We start from the raw sequence: 17,569 nt of genomic DNA, 5'->3' as shown, positions 1-17,569 counted from the left end.
ATATGGTCCACGTCTCGGAGTCATATAGGAGGGCGGGTATCACTACTGCTCTGTAGCCCATAAGCTTGGTGTCAGATTTGAGGTCCTGGTCTTCAAACACACACTTCCTCAGGTGACCGAAGGCTGCACTTGCTCACTGGAGGCGGTGTTGGACCTCATCGTCGATGTCTGCCCTTGCTGATAGTAGGCTCCCGAGGTATGGAAAATGGGCGTGCAATGGATGGGGTGGTCATTAGAGCGAAATTTAGCACTTTGGGGGGAATAAAAGAGCGGTGCCATGTTGGTGGCGGGAACGGGTTATTTGCAGCAGTGTGGGGGTGGACTGACCGATTAGGCCCCGAGCATTGAGATTGTCTCTGGTGCTTCTAAAGGAATGGCTAATGCAAGAGCTTTAAGGAGGGCCAGCCGCTTCTCGGATGTTGAACTGGAGACCCTCGTCCAAGCTGTAGAGGGAAGGAGGCGAGTACTGTATCCAGTCACAGGAAGACCCAGTTGCGCTGTCGTTGTGAATGCATGGAGAGAGATAGCAGTGGAGGTGTCGGGGACCTCCATTCATGACCTCACCGCCAGCTAATGCCGCAAAAGGCTGAACGACATCGTTCGACTGATGAAAGTGAGTACATGTTCCCCCAACTCCTGACCGTCCATCTCTGAGCCTCTCTTTCACCTATTCTTATTTCCCACCTTCACTATATAGTCACTGAAGCACCATTTAATTGCTGAGGCATCTATATCTGTGTGCATGCTCACAATGGAGGATCCCTTTCATGTGGGAGTTATACCTGCATGTAATTGACCAATACTTGGGGTTGGATTTTTGGCTTTTTGCGATTTCTCCCGTTTCCAGGTGCAAATCGTGGCAAAATCAAAATTTTAGCGTTGGGTTAGCGTTCGCGCCAGAGCGTGCATCTTTCGCCAAATTAAAGTTCACGACGAACATTAGCGCTAACTCCGGCATTGCACAACAGATTTTGTGCACCAGAGCCAAAAGGTCAAGCCCTAAAAAAAAAGCGGCTGTGCTGCGCATGTACAAATTTTTTTCTTCTTCCCACGCTTCTGGTATACTGTCCAATCGCAAACTCTAATTCAGGGTATAACAGTGCGCATGCACAGTACACCAGGGGCTGAATCAGCCATTCTATAATTCAACTTTGATCATGGAGGAGGAGGATAGCAGAGAGCGTGCCAGCCGATTTTCTCAAGAGGCTAACAAAGCTCTTGTGGGGGCTGTGGAGAGGAGATTGCAAGAATTATACCGGCAGGGTGGATCTAGACCCCTGCCATCCATTTTTAATAGAATATGGAGGGAAATTGCTGAGGTCTCTGCCTCAGACACAGTGGACAGGAGTGGGAAGCAGTGTCGAAAAAAGTTTAATGATCTTTCGAGGGTCGTTAAGAGCGAGTACAATTTTTATTGTACTTTAAAAACATGTCACTGCTGCAGCACGTGGGAGCTGGTTGACCCCATTGAGGTCCATGGTGACCACATCTGTGTTAAGTGTCTGCAACTCGAGGAACTTCGGTTCAGTGTTGATGAGCTGGAGTCCGAGCTGCAGACACTGCGACACATCAGGGAGAGGCAGAGTTACCTGGACGCCGCGATCCAGGAGGCAGTCACACCAATTAGATTAATTAATTCAAATTCAATCCGTGGTCAGGGACAGGAGGGTGTGACTACAAGTGAGGAAGGTATGGGGATTCAGGATGGAGTGACGGAGGAGCCTCAGCCCTTGTCCAACAGGTTCGAGTCTCTTACTCCCTGTGTGGATAAGAGCAGGGACTGCAGGGAGGATGAGCAAACTGACCACAGCACCGTGGTACAGGGGAGCTATTCAAGTCAGGGTAGTAAAAAGAAAAGTTGCAGTGGTAGGGGACAGTATCATTAGGGGGATAGATACTGTTCTGTGCAGTGGAGAGCGTGAATCCTGAAGGCTGTGTTGCCTGGGTTAAGGACATCACCTCTGGGCGGGAGAGGAATTTGAAGTGGGGGGGGGGGGATGATCCAGTTGTTGTGGTCCACATGGGTACCAACGACATAGGTCGGGCAAACAAAGAGATTCTGCTGAGGGATTATGAGCAGCTAGGGGTCAAATTAAAAAGCAGAACCACAAAGGTAATAATCTCTGGATTACTACCTGAATCATGAGCAAATTTGCACAGGGTAAATAAGATCAGAGAGTGAAACACGTGGCTCAAAGACTGGTGGTGTGGGAGAAATGGGTTTTGGTCCGTGGGACATTGACACCGGTACTGGGGAAAGAGGGAGCTGTTCCGTTGGGATGGGCTCCACTTAGACCATGCTGGGATTAGGGTCCTGGCGAATCCAATAACTAGGGCTGTAGAAAGGCAGGGGGGGGGGGTGGGGGGTGGAGGGTTCAGGTGAGCAAAAATTTTAAAAGTCAAAGAATAAGGAGAAGGCAACAGAGCAAGGGAGCACCGGGGGAAAATGAAAACCAGAGCGTGACAGAATGTATAAACATAAAAGTGAATCAGAAAGTGGGTCAAAACAGGGAAAAACTGGTAAAAAACAAATTTAAACGCTCTTTATCTGAATGCACACAACATTCGTAACAAAATAGGTGAGTTGACGGCACAAATCGATACAAATGGGTATTGTTATGTATGCAACCCTATGTATTATACCGCCACCAGAGGGCGTAAATATTGGAGTCCCAAGGGATCCCAGCATCCCTTGGGAGCACTGTATATAAGCAGGTCTCCCATGCTGTACCAGCACTCTGGAGTTAGAATAAAGGAACTAAGGTCACACCTACTCACGTTTACTGTACCCAGTCATATTACATTATTATGAACATAACAGGTATGATCTGATAGTCATTACAGAGATGTGTTTGCAAGGTGACCAAAGCTGGGAACTAAATATTCAGGGGTATTTGACAATTCGGAAGGACAGACAGAAAGGAAAAGGAGGTGGGGTAGCTCTGTTAATAAAGGATGAGATCAGTGCGTTAGTGTGAAACGATATTGGCTTAAAAGATCAAGATGTTGAATCAGTTTGGATAGAGATAAGGAATAATAAGGGGAAAAAGTCACTGGTGGGCATAGTCTATAGGCCCCCTAACAATAAACATAGAAAATAGGTGCAGGAGTAGGCCATTCGGCCCTTCGAGCCTGCACCGCCATTCAAGATCATGGCTGATCACCCACCCCAGCACCTCCCCCCTCCACACCCCCGACCCCCCCCCAGCCGCAAGGACCATATCCAACTCCCTCCCGAACACATCCAATGAACTAATAGCTACACTGTTGGACTGAGTATAAATCAAGAAATAATGGAGGCTTGTAAAAAAGGATCATCAATAATTAAGGGCGATTTTAACCTTCATTTTGATTGGACAAAGCAAGTTGGCCATGATAGTCTTGAGGAAGAGTTCATAGAGCGCATCCGGGATAGTTTCCTGAAACAGTACATTGCGGAATGAACCAGGGAGCAGGCTATCTTAGATCTGGTACTGTGTAATGAGACAGGGTTAATAAATGATCTCCTAGTAAAGGATCCTCTCGGAATGAGTGACCATAACATGATTGAATTTCAAATTCAGTTGGAGGGCGAGAAAGTTCGATCACAAACCAGTGTCCCAAGCTTAAATAAAGGAGAGGACAAAGGTATGAAGGCAGAGTTGGCTAAAGTGGACTGGGAAAATGGATTAAAATATGGGATGGTTGATGAGCAGTGGCTGACATTTATGATATTATTTCAAAACTTTCAACAAAAATGTATCCCAATGAGAAGGAAAGACTGTAAGAGAAAGTATATCCACCCGTGGGTAACTAAAGAAATAAGGGATGGTATCGAATTGAAAACAAGGGCATACAACGTGGCCAGGACTTGTGGGAGACCAGAGGATTGGGAAACTTTTAAAAGCCAGCAATGAACGACTAAAAAAATGATAGAGAGGGAAGATAGATTATGAAAGTAAACTAGCATGAAATATAAAAACAGATAGGAAGAGCTTCTACAGGTACATAAAAAGGAAGAGTGGCTAAAGTAAATGTTGGTAATGCCGCACCTGGAGTACTGCGTACAGTTTTGGTCTTCATATTTAAGGAAGGATATACTTGCATTGGAGGCTGTTCATAGAGACTTTGAAACATAGAAACATAGAAAATAGGTGCAGGAGTAGGCCATTCAGCCCTTCGAGCTTGCACCACCATTCAATAAGATCATGGCTGATCATTCACCTCAGTACCCCTTTCCTGTTTTCTCTCCATAACCCCTTGATCCCTTTAGCCGTAAGGGCCATATCTAACTCCCTCTTGAATATATCCAAAGAACTGGCATCTACAACTCTCTGCGGGAGGGGATTTCACAGGTTAACAACTCTCTGGGTGAAGAAGTTTCTCCTCATCTGTCTTAAATGGCTTACCCCTTATCCTTAGACTATGTCCGCTGGTTCTGGACTTCCCCAACATCGGGAACATTCTTCCTGCATCTAACCTGTCCAGTCCCGTCAGAATTTTATATGTTTCTAGGAGATCCCCTCTCATCCTTCTAAACTCCAGTGAATACAGGTCCAGTCGATCCAGTCTCTCCTCATATGTCAGTCCTGCCATCCCGGGAATCAGTGAACCTTCGCTGCACTCCCTCAATAGCAAGAACGTCCTTCCTCAGATTAGGAGACCAAAACTGAACACAATATTCCAGGTGAGGCCTCACCAAGGCCCTGTACAACTGCATTAAGACCTCCCTGCTCCTAAACTCCAATCCCCTAGGCTATGAAGGCCAACATACCATTTGCCTTCTTCACCGCCTGCTGTACCTGCATGCCAACTTTCAATGACTGATGTACCATGACATCCAGGTCTCGCTGCACCTTGCCTTTTCCTAATCTGCCGCCATTCAGATAATATTCTGCCTTCATGTTTTTGCCACCAAAGTGGATAACCTCACATTTACCCACATTATACTGCATCTGCCACGCGTTTGCCCACTCACCTAACCTGTCCAAGTCACCCTGCAGCCTTTTAGCATCCTCCTCACAGCTCACATCGCCACCCAGCTTAGTGTCATCTGCAAACTTGGAGATATTACACTCAATTCCCTCATCCAAATCATTAATGTATATTGTAAAGAGCTGGGGTCCCAGCACTGAGCCCTGCGGTACCCCACTAGTCACTGCCTGCCATTCTGAAAATAACCCGTTTATCCCGACTCTCTGCTTCCTGTCTGCCAACCAGTTCTCTATCCATGTCAATACATTACCCCGAATACCATGTGCTTTGATTTTGCACACCAATCTCTTGCGTGGGACCTTGTCAAAAGTCTTTTGAAAGTCCAAATACACCACATCCACTGGTTCTCCCTTGTCCACTCTACGAGTTACATCCTCAAAAAAATTCCAGAAGATTTGTCAAGCAGGATTCCCTTTCATAAATCCATGCTGACTTGAACTTCACTGCTTTCCAAATGTGCTGCTATTTCATCTTTAATAATTGATTCCAACATTTTCCCCACTACTAATGTCAGGCTAACCGGTCTATAATTATCCGTTTTCTCTCTCCCTCCTTTCTTAAAAAGTAGTGTTACATTAGCTATCCCCCAGTCCATAAGAACTGATCCAGAGTCGAGAGACTGTTGGAAAATGATCACCAATGCATCCACTATTTCTAGGGCTACCTCCTTAAGTACTCTGGGATGCAGACTGTCAGGCCCTGGGGATTTATCAGCCTTCAATCCCATCAATTTCCCAAACACAATTTCGCACCTAATAAGGATTTCCTTCAGTTCCTCCTTCTCACTCGACCCTCGGTTCCCAATATTTCCGGAAGGCTATTTGTGTCCTCCTTCCTGAAGACAGAACCAAAGTATTTGTTTAACTGGTCCGCCATTTCTTTGTTCCCCATTATAAATTCACCTGAATCTAACTGCAAGGGACCTATGTTTGTTTTCACTAATCTTTTTCTCTTCACATATCTATAGAAGCTTTTGCAGTCAGCTTTTATGTTCCCAGCAAGCTTCCTCTTATTCTCTATTTTCCCCCTCTTAATTAAACCCTTTGTCCTCCTCTAGGTTGATTCCAGAGATGAGGGGGTTGGCTTATGAAGATAGGTTGAGTATGTTGGGCCTATACTCATTGGAGTTCAGAAAAATGAGAGGTGATCTTATCGAAACATACAAGACAATGAGGGGGCTCAACAAGGTGGATGCAGAGAGGATATTTCCACTCATGGGGGAAACTAAAACTAGGGGGCATAGTCTCAGAATAAGGGGCCACCTATTTAAAATTGGGATGAGGAGGAATTTCTTCTCTCACAGGGTTGTAAATCTGTGCAATTCTCTGCCCCAAAGTGCTGTGGAGGCTGGGTCATTGAATATATTTAAGGCTGAGATAGACAGATTTTTGAGCGATAAAGTGAATAAAGGGTTATGGGGAGCAGGCAGGGAAGTGGAGCTGAGTCCATGATCAGATCAGCCATGATCTTATTAAATGGCGGTGCAGGCTCGAGGGGTCAAATGGCCCATTTCCTGTTTCTATTTCTTCTGTTATGTTCTTATGTTGATGCACTGCATTACTTAAAATTATAAATCTGACACTATTTGTTCTCACGCTGTTGCTGTCTCTCAACATCCTGTGAGTTGCCTCCTAAAATGCATGACCCATAGGTAGGCTTAGTTTGGCACCCTATTTGCCATGAATGATCTTTACACATTATTAAGATTGCTTTCTGAGATCTCATAAGATGTGTCCACACTTCGATGTCCTCCTGATGAACTACATGCAACTTTCAAGGCCATTAAACAGAGGACTCTATTACATTCCGATAGTATGGTACAAGTGCTTTGGTGGCTATCTGTGTGTGCCACAAGAGCAGATGGACCCTCTGGTAACCAGTCCCATTTTCATCTTTGCAGGCAAAGAAGTCTCATAATCAGCACGAGCAGTCCGCCTCAGACCCTGCCACTCACCGGCCTCAAGGAGTGCTGATTCCTGCTTGGAAACAGAGGACAAATCCTGCACATTCCCTGGGTTAGGCTGGGGCAATGTGATGCAGTGTATGTGGACTGGATATAATGGAGCAGCCGCGATGCTTCAAATAAGCCTGTACTATGTGATCTTCCTCATGTCACCCTGCCCCTTCCCCTGCTGCTAACCACTTGTCTGTTGCTTTCTATTTCCAGATGACCAGTCATAGGCGGCACATCCCGCAGATCAATCCTCCACTTCAGGCCATCATGTGGCGGAAGAGGAAGAGGAGTTCACAAGATCAGCTGACTCCAGGGAGTCCGGGGGGGGTGGGTGGCGGGGCGCGGTGGGCAGATGCACTCTATACCGCTTTTTCTACCGGCAAACATCTCGTCTGAGGATGATGCAACTTTCACGGGCTTTGAGACCTCCGAGGCTCCTGGGACTAGTGGCGTGCAGCAACACAGTTCTTGAGTCGAATCCCATATGCCATCTCTCCGGCGGGTGAGTCGGCAAAGTGATCTGCTGACACACAGGCAGACATGGAACTGGACATGGTGGAACTGTCCAGGGAGAGCATCCAGCTCACCAGTCAGCTCCTTGATGTCCTGGGTAGGATTCCCGTGACCATCGAGACACTCACTGCGACCATTACGGAGGTAGGGTCACAGATTGTCAGTGCGAACTGCGAAACCTGCGAGGCCATCAGTGCCTACACGAGGCTTGTGGCCTCCAGCAGTGACACTGGAGTCCCAGAGAGTGCGGCGAGAAGCCTTTCTGAATATGGTGCATCACAGGCACAAGCTCTGCTTCAGCTTGAGCAGGTGATCCAGTCCATAAACCTTTCCACCATACGCTCTGCAGTCCCCAGTGTCACACCCAGACCCATACCACCTGTGACTGGCGACACCGATGAAGAGTCTCGCCAGTCAGAACCGGGCCTTCCATGCCACGAGCTGATCCCCAGACAGCATCTCCAATCTCTCCCCCCAATACAGCAGCGCTCTGGCAACTATGCTGCATGCCATCATGGTGCCACTTTGGGTGCGAGCAGCAGGCAAGGGAGGGGAAAGTCGGTGATAAAGACAGTGGGGCAGGGGTTGCTGCATTACGCTGGTTATAATGTTATTGTTGTTGTTGTTCAGTCACACTGCAGGATGCAGATAATTTATTATTTTATTAAAGTTTCAAAGTTTGCAAATTATGTGAACAAAGTTATAAAAGTTTATAATGTTTGATGAATTCCTTTGTTCACCTTAACCATTCCTGTGTAGTGTCTCCTTTGCAGAATAAGAGGGGGAAGAGTCAACATGGTGGGATTGAGTGGCCAGGCAACAGTCAAATGTGCCGTTCACTCGTCAAGCAAAGCGTTCAATGATGAGCTGCTAACGTAAGGCTTTTGCAGCGGCAAAATTCCCATGATGCGTCCCCTGTGGTTTGTGGTGGGGGTGGTGGTGGCATGGGTTCCTCGCCAGGCTCCTCCCCCTGCTGAGGTGGTCCTGCAATCCACATTGGCAAATTCTGTTCCCTCATGATGGTTAAGTAGTGTAGCATGCAGCACACCACAGTGAACTCAGAGACCTGCTCTGAGGGGAGTATTGCAGGTAACCTCCAGAGTGGTGCAGGCATCGGAAGCACTGCTTGAATACGCCAATTATCTGTTCGACAATGTTGCGTGTGGCTGCATGGCTCTCATTATAACTTGTGTATCTATAAAGCATGCACTCCCATGTTCCGCCACCAGGGAGTGCATCCCCTGAAGTCCCAAGGGATCCCAGCATCCCTTGGGTGCATTGTATATAAGCCGGCCCCTAAGGACTGTTCCTCACTCTGTAGTGTCTTAATAAGGACTGAGGTCACTGTTACTTTAATCTCCCTGTGTGCAGCCTCATCTGTGTTAGGAATACAATAACTGGCGACGAGAATACGAATCCAACGCAAAGATGCAGCAAACTATGGGCATCCTGGAGAAGTTTGAGGGTGAGGACTGGGAAGCCTATGTCGAACGGCTAGACCAGTACTTTGTAGCCAACGAGCTGGCTGGAGAAGAAACGTTGCAAAAAGGAGAGCAGTCCTTCTCACAGTCTGCGGGGCACCGACCTACAGCCTCATGAAGAATCTTCTGGCTCCAGTGAAACCCACAGATAAGTCGTATGAGGAGCTGTGTACACTGGTTCGGGAGCATCTCAACTCAAGGGAGAGCGTGCTGATGGTGAGGTATCGGTTCTAAAAGTGCCAGCGATCTGAAGGTCAGGAAGTGACGAGCTACGTCGCCAAGCTAAGGCGACTTGCAGGACAATGTGAGTTTGATGGCTACATGGAGCAAATGCTCAGAGACTTTTTGTACTGGGCATTGGCCACGAGACCATCCTACGAAAACTTTTGACTGCAGCGACACCGACCTTCAGTAAGGCCATTGCGATAGCACAGGCGTTTATGTCCATCAGTGATAACACCAAACAAATCTCAGCACACAAGTGCATAAATTAACTGGAACTGTGTTTGCGAGCAGAAATGTACAGGGCAGAACCCACAAGTCTGCAACTGCCAACAGGCCTCAGGTGACCAGATGACTCAGAGTCCCCAACAAAGGATGAATGCAAGGCAATTCACACCTTGTTGGCATCGTGGAGACTTCCATTCAGCCTATTCATGCCGCTTCAAAAGGGTATGTTTGCAAGAGCTGTGGAACAATGGGACACCTTCAATGAGCTTGCAGATGAGCTACAAGCTCTGCAAAACCTGCTAACCACCATGTCGCAGAGGAAGATTGGTCCATGGTGGATCAAAGCAATTTCGAGCCTCAGAGAGGAGGCAGATGCTGAAGTACACGGGGTGCACACATTTGAGACGAAATGTCCACCTATAATGCTAAACTTAAAATTGAATGGCTTACCTGTAGCCGTGGAACTAGACACTGGCGCTTGCCAATCCATCATGAGTAAAAAGATGTTTGAGAGACTGTGGTGCAACAAGGCATTCAGACCAGCCCTGACCCCCATCCACACGAAACTGAGAACGCACACCAAAGAGCTCATCACTGTCCTGGGCAACGCCATAGTCAAGGTCACCAACGAGGGCACGGTGCACGAATTGCCACTCTGGATTGTCCCGGGCGATGGTCCCACACTGCTTGGAAGGAGCTGGCTGGGCAAAATCCGCTGGAACTAGGATGACATCCAAGCGCCATCACATGTCGATGAGGCCTCATGTACCCAGGTTCTGAACAAATTTCCTTCCCTTTTTGAGCCAGGCATTGGAAACTTTTCTGGGAAGAAGGTGCGAATCCACTTGGTCCCAGAGGCACGACCCATTCACTACAAGGCACGAGCGGTATCTCACATGATGAGGGAGAGTGTGGAAATCGAGCTGGACAGGCTGCAACGCGAGGGCATCATCTCCCCAGTGGAATTCAGCGAGTGGGCCAGCCCGATTGTTCCTGTATTCAAAAGTGATGGCACGGTCAGGATTTGCGGCGATTATAAAGTAACTATTAATCGTTTCTCGCGACAGGACCAATACCCGCTACCTAAGGCAGACGACCTATTTGTGACGCTGGCAGGAGGCAAAACGTTCACGAAGCTCAACCTGACTTCGGCCGACATGACGCAAGAGCTGGAGGAGTCTTCAAAGGGCCTCACCTGCATCAACACGCACAAGGGACTGTTCATCTAAAACAGATGCCCATTTGGAATTCGGTCGGCTGCAGCAATCTTCCAGCGAAACATGGAAAGCCTACTCAAATCAGTACCACACACCGTGGTCTTTCAGGACGACATATTGGACATGGGTCGGGACACCGCCGAGCACCTACAAAACCTGGAGGAGGTCCTCCAGCAACTGGATCACGTAGGGCTGCGGCTGAAAAGGTCGAAATGCGTCTTCATGGCAACAGGAGGAGTTTTTGGGGAGAAAGAGCGCGGCGGATGACATTCGGCCCACAGACGCCAAGACAGAGGCTATCAGGAATGCACCCAGGCCACAGAACATCACGGAGCTGCGGTCATTCGTGAGACTCCTCAACTATTTCGGTAACTTCCTACTAGGGTTAAGCACTCTTTTAGAGCCCCTACATGTGTTATTGCGCAAAGGTGAGAACTGGGTATGGGGAAAAAAAAACAAGGAATTGCTTTTGAGAAAGCCAGAAACATTTTATGCTCCAACCAGCTACTTGTATTGTATAACCCGTGTAAAAGACTTGTGCTAGCATGTGACGCGTCGTCGTACGGAGTCGGGTGTGTATTACAACAAGCTAATGTTGCGGGGAAGTTGCAACCTGTCACCTATGCTTCCAGGAGCTTGTCTAAGGCTGAGAGGGCCTACAACACGATTGAGAAAGAGGCATTAGCGTGTGTGTTCGGGGTAAAGAAAATGCATCAGTACCTGTTTGGCCTCAAATTTGAGCTGGAAACCGATCACAAGCCCCTCACATCCCTGTTCGCTGAAAACAAGGGGATAAATACTAATGCCTCAGCCCGCATACAAAGGTGGGCACTTGCGCTCTCAGCGTATAACTATACCATCCGCCACAGGCCAGGCACCGAGAATTGTGCGGATGCTCTCAGTCGGCTACTATTGCCCACCACGGGGGTGGAAATGGCGCAGCCTGCAAACTTGTTGATGGTGGCGCAGCCCGCAGACTTGTTGATGGTCATGGAAGCGTTTGAAAATGATAAATCGCTTGTCACGGCATGCCAGATTAGGACTTGGACTAGCCAAGATCCTCTGCTTTCCCTCGTAAAAAACTGTGTACTGCACGGGAGCTGGGCCAGCATCCCTATTGAAATGCAAGAGCCAATCAAGCCGTTCCAGCGGCGAAAGGATGAGCTGTCCATTCAGGCAGACTGCCTGTTGTGGGGTAACCGTGTAGTGCTACCAAAAAGGGCAGGGAGACATTCATCTCGGATCTCCACAGCACACACCCGGGTATAGTAATGATGAAAGCGATAGCCAGATCCCACGTGTGGTGGCCCAGTATCGACTCTGACTTAGAGTCCTGTGTCCTGCAATGCAGCATATGTGCTCAGTTGAGGAACGTACCCCAGAGAGGCACCACTAAGTTTGTGGTCCTGGCCCTCCAGACCATGGTCGAGGATCCATGTCAACTATGCGGGCCCGTTTCTCAGTAAAATGTTCCTGGTGGTGGTGGATGCTTTTTCAAAATGGATTGAATGTGAAATAATGTCGGGAAGCACCGCCACCATTGAAAGCCTGAGGGCCATGTTTGCCACCCACGGCCTGCCTGACATACTGGTCAGTGACAACGGGCCATGTTTCACCAGTGCCGAATTTAAAGAATTCATGACCCACAGTGGGAGCAAACACGTTACCTCGGCCCTGTTTAAACCAGCCTCCAATGGGCAGGCAGATCGGGCAGGACAAACAATCAAACGAGTCACAGAAGGCTCACTCCAAACCCACCTGTCCCGAGTACTGCTCAGCTACCGCACGAGACCCCACTCGCTCACGGGGGTGCCCCCGGCTGAGCTACTCATGAAAAGGACACTTAAAACCAGACTCTCGCTGGTTCACCCCAATCTGCATGATCAGGTAGAGAGCAGGCGGCAGCAACAAAATGTAAATGATGGTTGCGCCACTGTGTCACGGAAAATTGATCTGAATGACCCAGTGTATGTGCTAAACTATGGACATGGTCCCAAGTGGATTGTGGGCATGGTGATAGCTAAAGAAGGGAATAGGGTTTTTGTAGTCAAACTAGACAATGGACAAATTTGCAGAAAGCACTTGGACCAAACGAGGCTGCGGTTCACAGACTGCCCTTAACAACCCACAGCAGACACCACCTTTTTCGAGCCCACAACACACACGCAAAGGATCAACGACACCACGCCGGACCAGGAAATCGAGCCCAACAGCCCAGCAAGGCCAGGCTCACCTAGCAGCCCTGCAGGGCCAACAACACGCCAGCCCAGCAAGGGCACAGCCAACACACCAGAACAGACATTTGTACCGAGGCGGTCCACCAGGGAAAGAAAGGCTCCCGACCGCCTCACCTTGTAAATAGTTTTCATTTTGACTTTGGATGGGGGTAGGGGGAGGAGTGATGTTGTGTATCTGTAAAGCATGCACTCTCATGTTCCGCCACCAGGGAGTGCATCCCCTGAGGTCCTAAGGGATCCCAGCATCCCTTGGGAGCACTGTATATAAGCCGGCCCACTAAGGCCTGTTTCTCACTCTGGAGTGTCTTATTAAAGACTGATGTCACTGTTACTTTAACCTCCCTGTGTGCAGCCTCATCTGTTAGGAATACAATAATAACGATGCTTGGCTTCTGTCTGAGGGTTCTGGAGCGGGGTCATGAGCCAGGAGGCGAGGCCGTAACCTTTGTCCCCGAACATCCAGCTCTGGCCTTGTGGTTGACGCTAGAATGTGTGAGAGAACACTGCTCTCACGCAAGATGAAAGCATCATGGATGCTCCCTGGATATTGGGTGTTGACTGCCATGATGCGCTGAGTATGGTCGCAGACGATCTGTACATTCATGGAGTGGAATCCCTTTAGGTTTTGGTCAAACTCTGGATTATGTAAAGGTGCTCGCAGAGCGATGTGCATACAGTCAAGGGCACCTTGAACCTTGGGGAAGCCAACAAATCATTCAAAACCTACAGCCCTCTCATTTTAGGTCTCCTTGGTCATTGGGAAGTTTATGAAGTCCATCCTGCGTGCGTACAGTGCAGTAGTCACCTGGCGAATGCAGCAATGTGTAGTGTGCTACGAGATGGAGCATATGTCCCCTGCTGATGCTTGAAAGGAGCCGGAGGTATAGAAGGCAAGTGTCACAGTCACCTTCACCTCGTCGGGCAGGGCAGTCCTGTTGCCGCTGGTAGGCTGTAGGTCTGCCTGTACGAGTTGGCATATCTCTGTCAGCACTTATTCTCGGAAGCGCAGCCTTCTAATGCACTGTGCCTCAGAGAGCTGCAGGTATGAGCGATGTTCCCTGTAAACTCGAGGGGGTCAAGACCTCCTCCCCATACGTCTGCAACCTCTTCAATTACATTGCAAATGATCAATAAGCCTTCTTCCAGCTCGACGCCATATAAATATAGCAGCCAGGATTAATGACTGACATAGTATTGCCCCATCTTTTAAAATGTCCTTAAATGTCCTTTAAAACAAACTATAAACTCAAATAAACTTCACAATGAAAAATATGCAGTAACGCAGCATTCTTCTTCCAATGCTTTTAATCACTCAGAACTCTGACTTTCTCCTCCATTTACAAGATGGCGCCGTTAGCACCTGGTGCACCCTGGGTCCAACTGTTTTTTGCTGGCGCGTTCTCGGGAAGACGCTAGATTGGGCGATATGCTCGAATGTTCCGCCTGGGGCGCTAGCGCAGCATTGCATGACGATTTATGTCATCCAAATGGTGAAAATATCAGGCGGGTGCCAAGTTTTAGCATTGCCGAAAGTTCCGCCCAGGTTCAAAATCTTGTGCGCCTCGTTTCATGCCAAAAATCATTTTTGCGCTCCACCCAGGCGCTAAACGGGGCGCAAATGAGCCGAAAATCCAGCCCAAAGACTAATTTGCCGAGGCCTCACGACACTGCTACTCAGCAACCCTTCTTTGCTTTGCAGACCAAGGTCTCCCACAACCGTTTGGCGCAGAGGACTGGTGGGGGCGCGGCTGATATCCAGCAGTTCCGTGACATAGGAGAGGGTGCAGTGGCTAGTGGGCCCACATGTTGCCTTTCCTGTGGCCGCCGGTAGTATGGATCCCGCTGGGGGCAGCATCGGTAAGTGAAAGCCTTTCTTTAATGCCATCTCTCCCTCAAAGTCCAAGCGCCTATCGTTCAATTGGTTATCATTGTGTGCAAGTTGCTTGCTGGATGGTGTAATACCCTACCTCACCATCACGGAACCTTTGTGCCATTTATGATTGCAGATGATACCCAGAGTGTGAGCCAGAGTCAGCCAGACACCCTTGAGCTGAGTGCAGAGATTGGCAGCATGTCCGATGAGGGCGAAGAAGAGGGGGACACTGCTGAGACCATCACGTCGCTGCTCCCTACACTCCCACGCACCAGCTCAGATACTGGGAGTACATGGTCGTTAGTTAGATTTAGAAGTGGGGTCTGCACTGGGTGATGCACCGGGGCCTAGCGGGCTGCAGCATGGTGAAGGGCAAAGGGAACCTCGGGAGCCAGTTCTCCGGGGGAAGGTGGGGGGGGGGGGGGGGGAGGAAGTGAGAGTTCTGCTGCAGAAGACGCAGATGACGAGCCCCTCGATGTGGCAGCATTTGAAACAAGGGTGCAGGCAAATGTTGGGGGCAATGGCAAGGGTCCCCGAGAGCCTGTCACAAGTGGTCAGGAGTGTGGAGGAGTCTGCCTCCCGCATTGTGGATGGCTCTGCACACACCATGGAGCCCAGCATTGCCAGTGGGCAGACGATGGTGGACTCCCAGAGTGACCGTGCGGATCTAGCTGTGATGCTGCATGTCATGGGCGATGTGGCAGCTGCCATTACAGCACAGGCTGAAGGGAACCAACGTCTCAGTGCTGTATTCGAGAGAATGGCCACTGGCCTGGAAGCTCAGAATGATCTCATGCAATCTGAGTAACAGGCCACGGAGCGTCTTACTGCTGTCGTATCTGGTGGCATCGAGACTGTGTCTGCTCTCATGCTGTCTCAGCTGGATGCCACGCGACTTCTGATTGCTGCAATTGAGGCTGGGTCCACCGAGGACCTTCTGGTATCGCGCCACCCCAGCGACCTGTGCTCCGATTGGTGGGGATGGTGAGGTGCTGCCCCGGGGGTGTGGCGCAGGCTCCTCGGACCAGGATCCTAATGTGGGTTCTCAGACTCCCAGCAGCCCTGAGCTGAGACCTGCCGCTCCGCCATTGCTGCCAAGCATGGAATTGCCCCAGCCACTTCCAACTGAAGGCACTGAGGAGGATGCGGCCCAGTCGGAAGCCGGCCCTTCCAGGACCAGAGCTGGTTGAGGATGTAAGGACATCTGTAGCTTCTAAACCTGAAACATAGCAGCCTTCCCAGAGCCATGATGCAACCACAGGGGTGACACTGCAGCATAGTTTCAGAATAGGTAGTCGTGAGAGGAGTTATAAGGTAATGCACAAGAGTGAGAATTGATAATGTGTATGTTTTTTTGCGCCATTATTTCTTGTGTAATAAGTCTTTATTTTAGGTTTGAATAGCTATGCAGATCTCTCATTTCACTGTGGGGAATGACGTGTGAAAGGGCTCATTGGTTTTCCCATGGAGATGCACAGATGAAGGGTAAAGTATGAATTAACTCAGCGGAAACAAGCAGCAATGACACGGTTTCGGACTTCCCTTGCAGGGTCAGGATGGCGATGCTGCCTCCTGCGTGGCCGATGACCCACATCCTGGTCCTCCTCCTGTGCCTCCTCCTCCTCCTCCTCCTGCACATCATGCTCCTGCGCCTCCTCAGGCGGTACTGCTGCCTGGTCCTCCAAGGGTTGTGCCCTCATGATTGACAGGTTGTGAAGCATGCAGCAGCCCACCACAAATAGGGACACCCGCTCAGGCGAATACTGCAATATTCCTCCTGAACGATCCAGGCAACGGAACCTCTGTTTAAGGATTCCGATGGTCTGCTCAATGATGCACCTGGTGGCTGAATGACAGTCACTGTACGATTGCTGTGCAGCAGTCCTGGGGTGGCAAAGGGGAGTCAGCAGCCAAGTGCAGAGTGGGTGGCCCTTGACTCTAAGGTGCCAGCCGCAATCTTGGCTTGGGCCAGCAAACACGCCTGGCACACCGGTCGGCCGCAGGATGAAGGCATTGTGGCTGCTGCCAGGATATCGAGCATCAACTGCCATGATTTTGCGGTTGTGGTCACACACCAGCTGGACATTGAGGGAGCAGAATCCCTAGCGGTTACAGAAGATCTCGGGATTGTTCTGTGGCATGGGTGCAGTCTATGGCGCCCGCAATCCTGATGAATCCGGTCTGCTGCTCCACCTGCTTCTTCCTGCTCATAGGAAAGGATATGTAGTCCCTCCTCCTCTTATAACAGAGCCTCTGTCACCCGACGGGTGGAGTTATGCGCGGCAAACTGTGAAACGTTCAAAATGTCTGTTGTTGCAGCTTGAAAAGATCCAGTAGCAGAGAAATTGAGGGCGATGGTGACCTTGGATGCGACTATCAGAGCTGTCCTCAACCTTGTTTGAGGCTGCAGGTCTGGCTGCAGCAGATTGCACAGCTCCGTGACGACGTCCTTGCGGAATCGCAGTCTCCAGAGACACTGGTCATCCATCAGGTCCATGTAGGAGAACTGCTGTCTGTAGACCCTTTGACGATAGGGCCTTCTGCCACCACGTCGATGTTGGCATGTTCCTCTGACAGCTGCCTCATTGCCTTCTCCCTCCTGCTCTTGTTGGTCCTCACCCCCTGCAGCCTGGTGCTGGCAAGCATCCGCCTCTTGTGCCTGCTGCCTCCTCTCCATCTGGGCTGACATGTAGTGCTGAAGTCTGCGTACCTGACCCTCCTCCTGACGGAGGTCCTTCCTGGTGCACCTCTCTGGGTTCAGCTCAGTCGCCATCTCCATCGCCTTCTGCATGTTCCTCACCCATGTGAGCTGCGTTCCTTACCTGCTGCCTCTCCAACCGTTGGAGCCGGTGCGGCCTACTCCCGTGTGC

The 17,569-nt window shown here is 49.7% G+C and overlaps 1 protein-coding gene across 1 annotated transcript in view; it reads right to left on the bottom strand.

Moving 5' to 3' along the window:
- Positions 1-17,569, bottom strand: part of f5 (coagulation factor V) — a 166,967-nt gene that overhangs the window by 136,342 nt on the left and 13,056 nt on the right. The gene's annotated exons all lie outside the window — the stretch shown is intronic.

The sequence above is a fragment of the Pristiophorus japonicus genome, chromosome 11 (genome assembly GCF_044704955.1).
Source record: "Pristiophorus japonicus isolate sPriJap1 chromosome 11, sPriJap1.hap1, whole genome shotgun sequence".
NCBI classification, from domain to species: domain Eukaryota; kingdom Metazoa; phylum Chordata; class Chondrichthyes; family Pristiophoridae; genus Pristiophorus; species Pristiophorus japonicus.
Note: the sequence above shows the minus strand (reverse complement) of the source record. Positions and strands in the feature narration are given on the sequence as shown.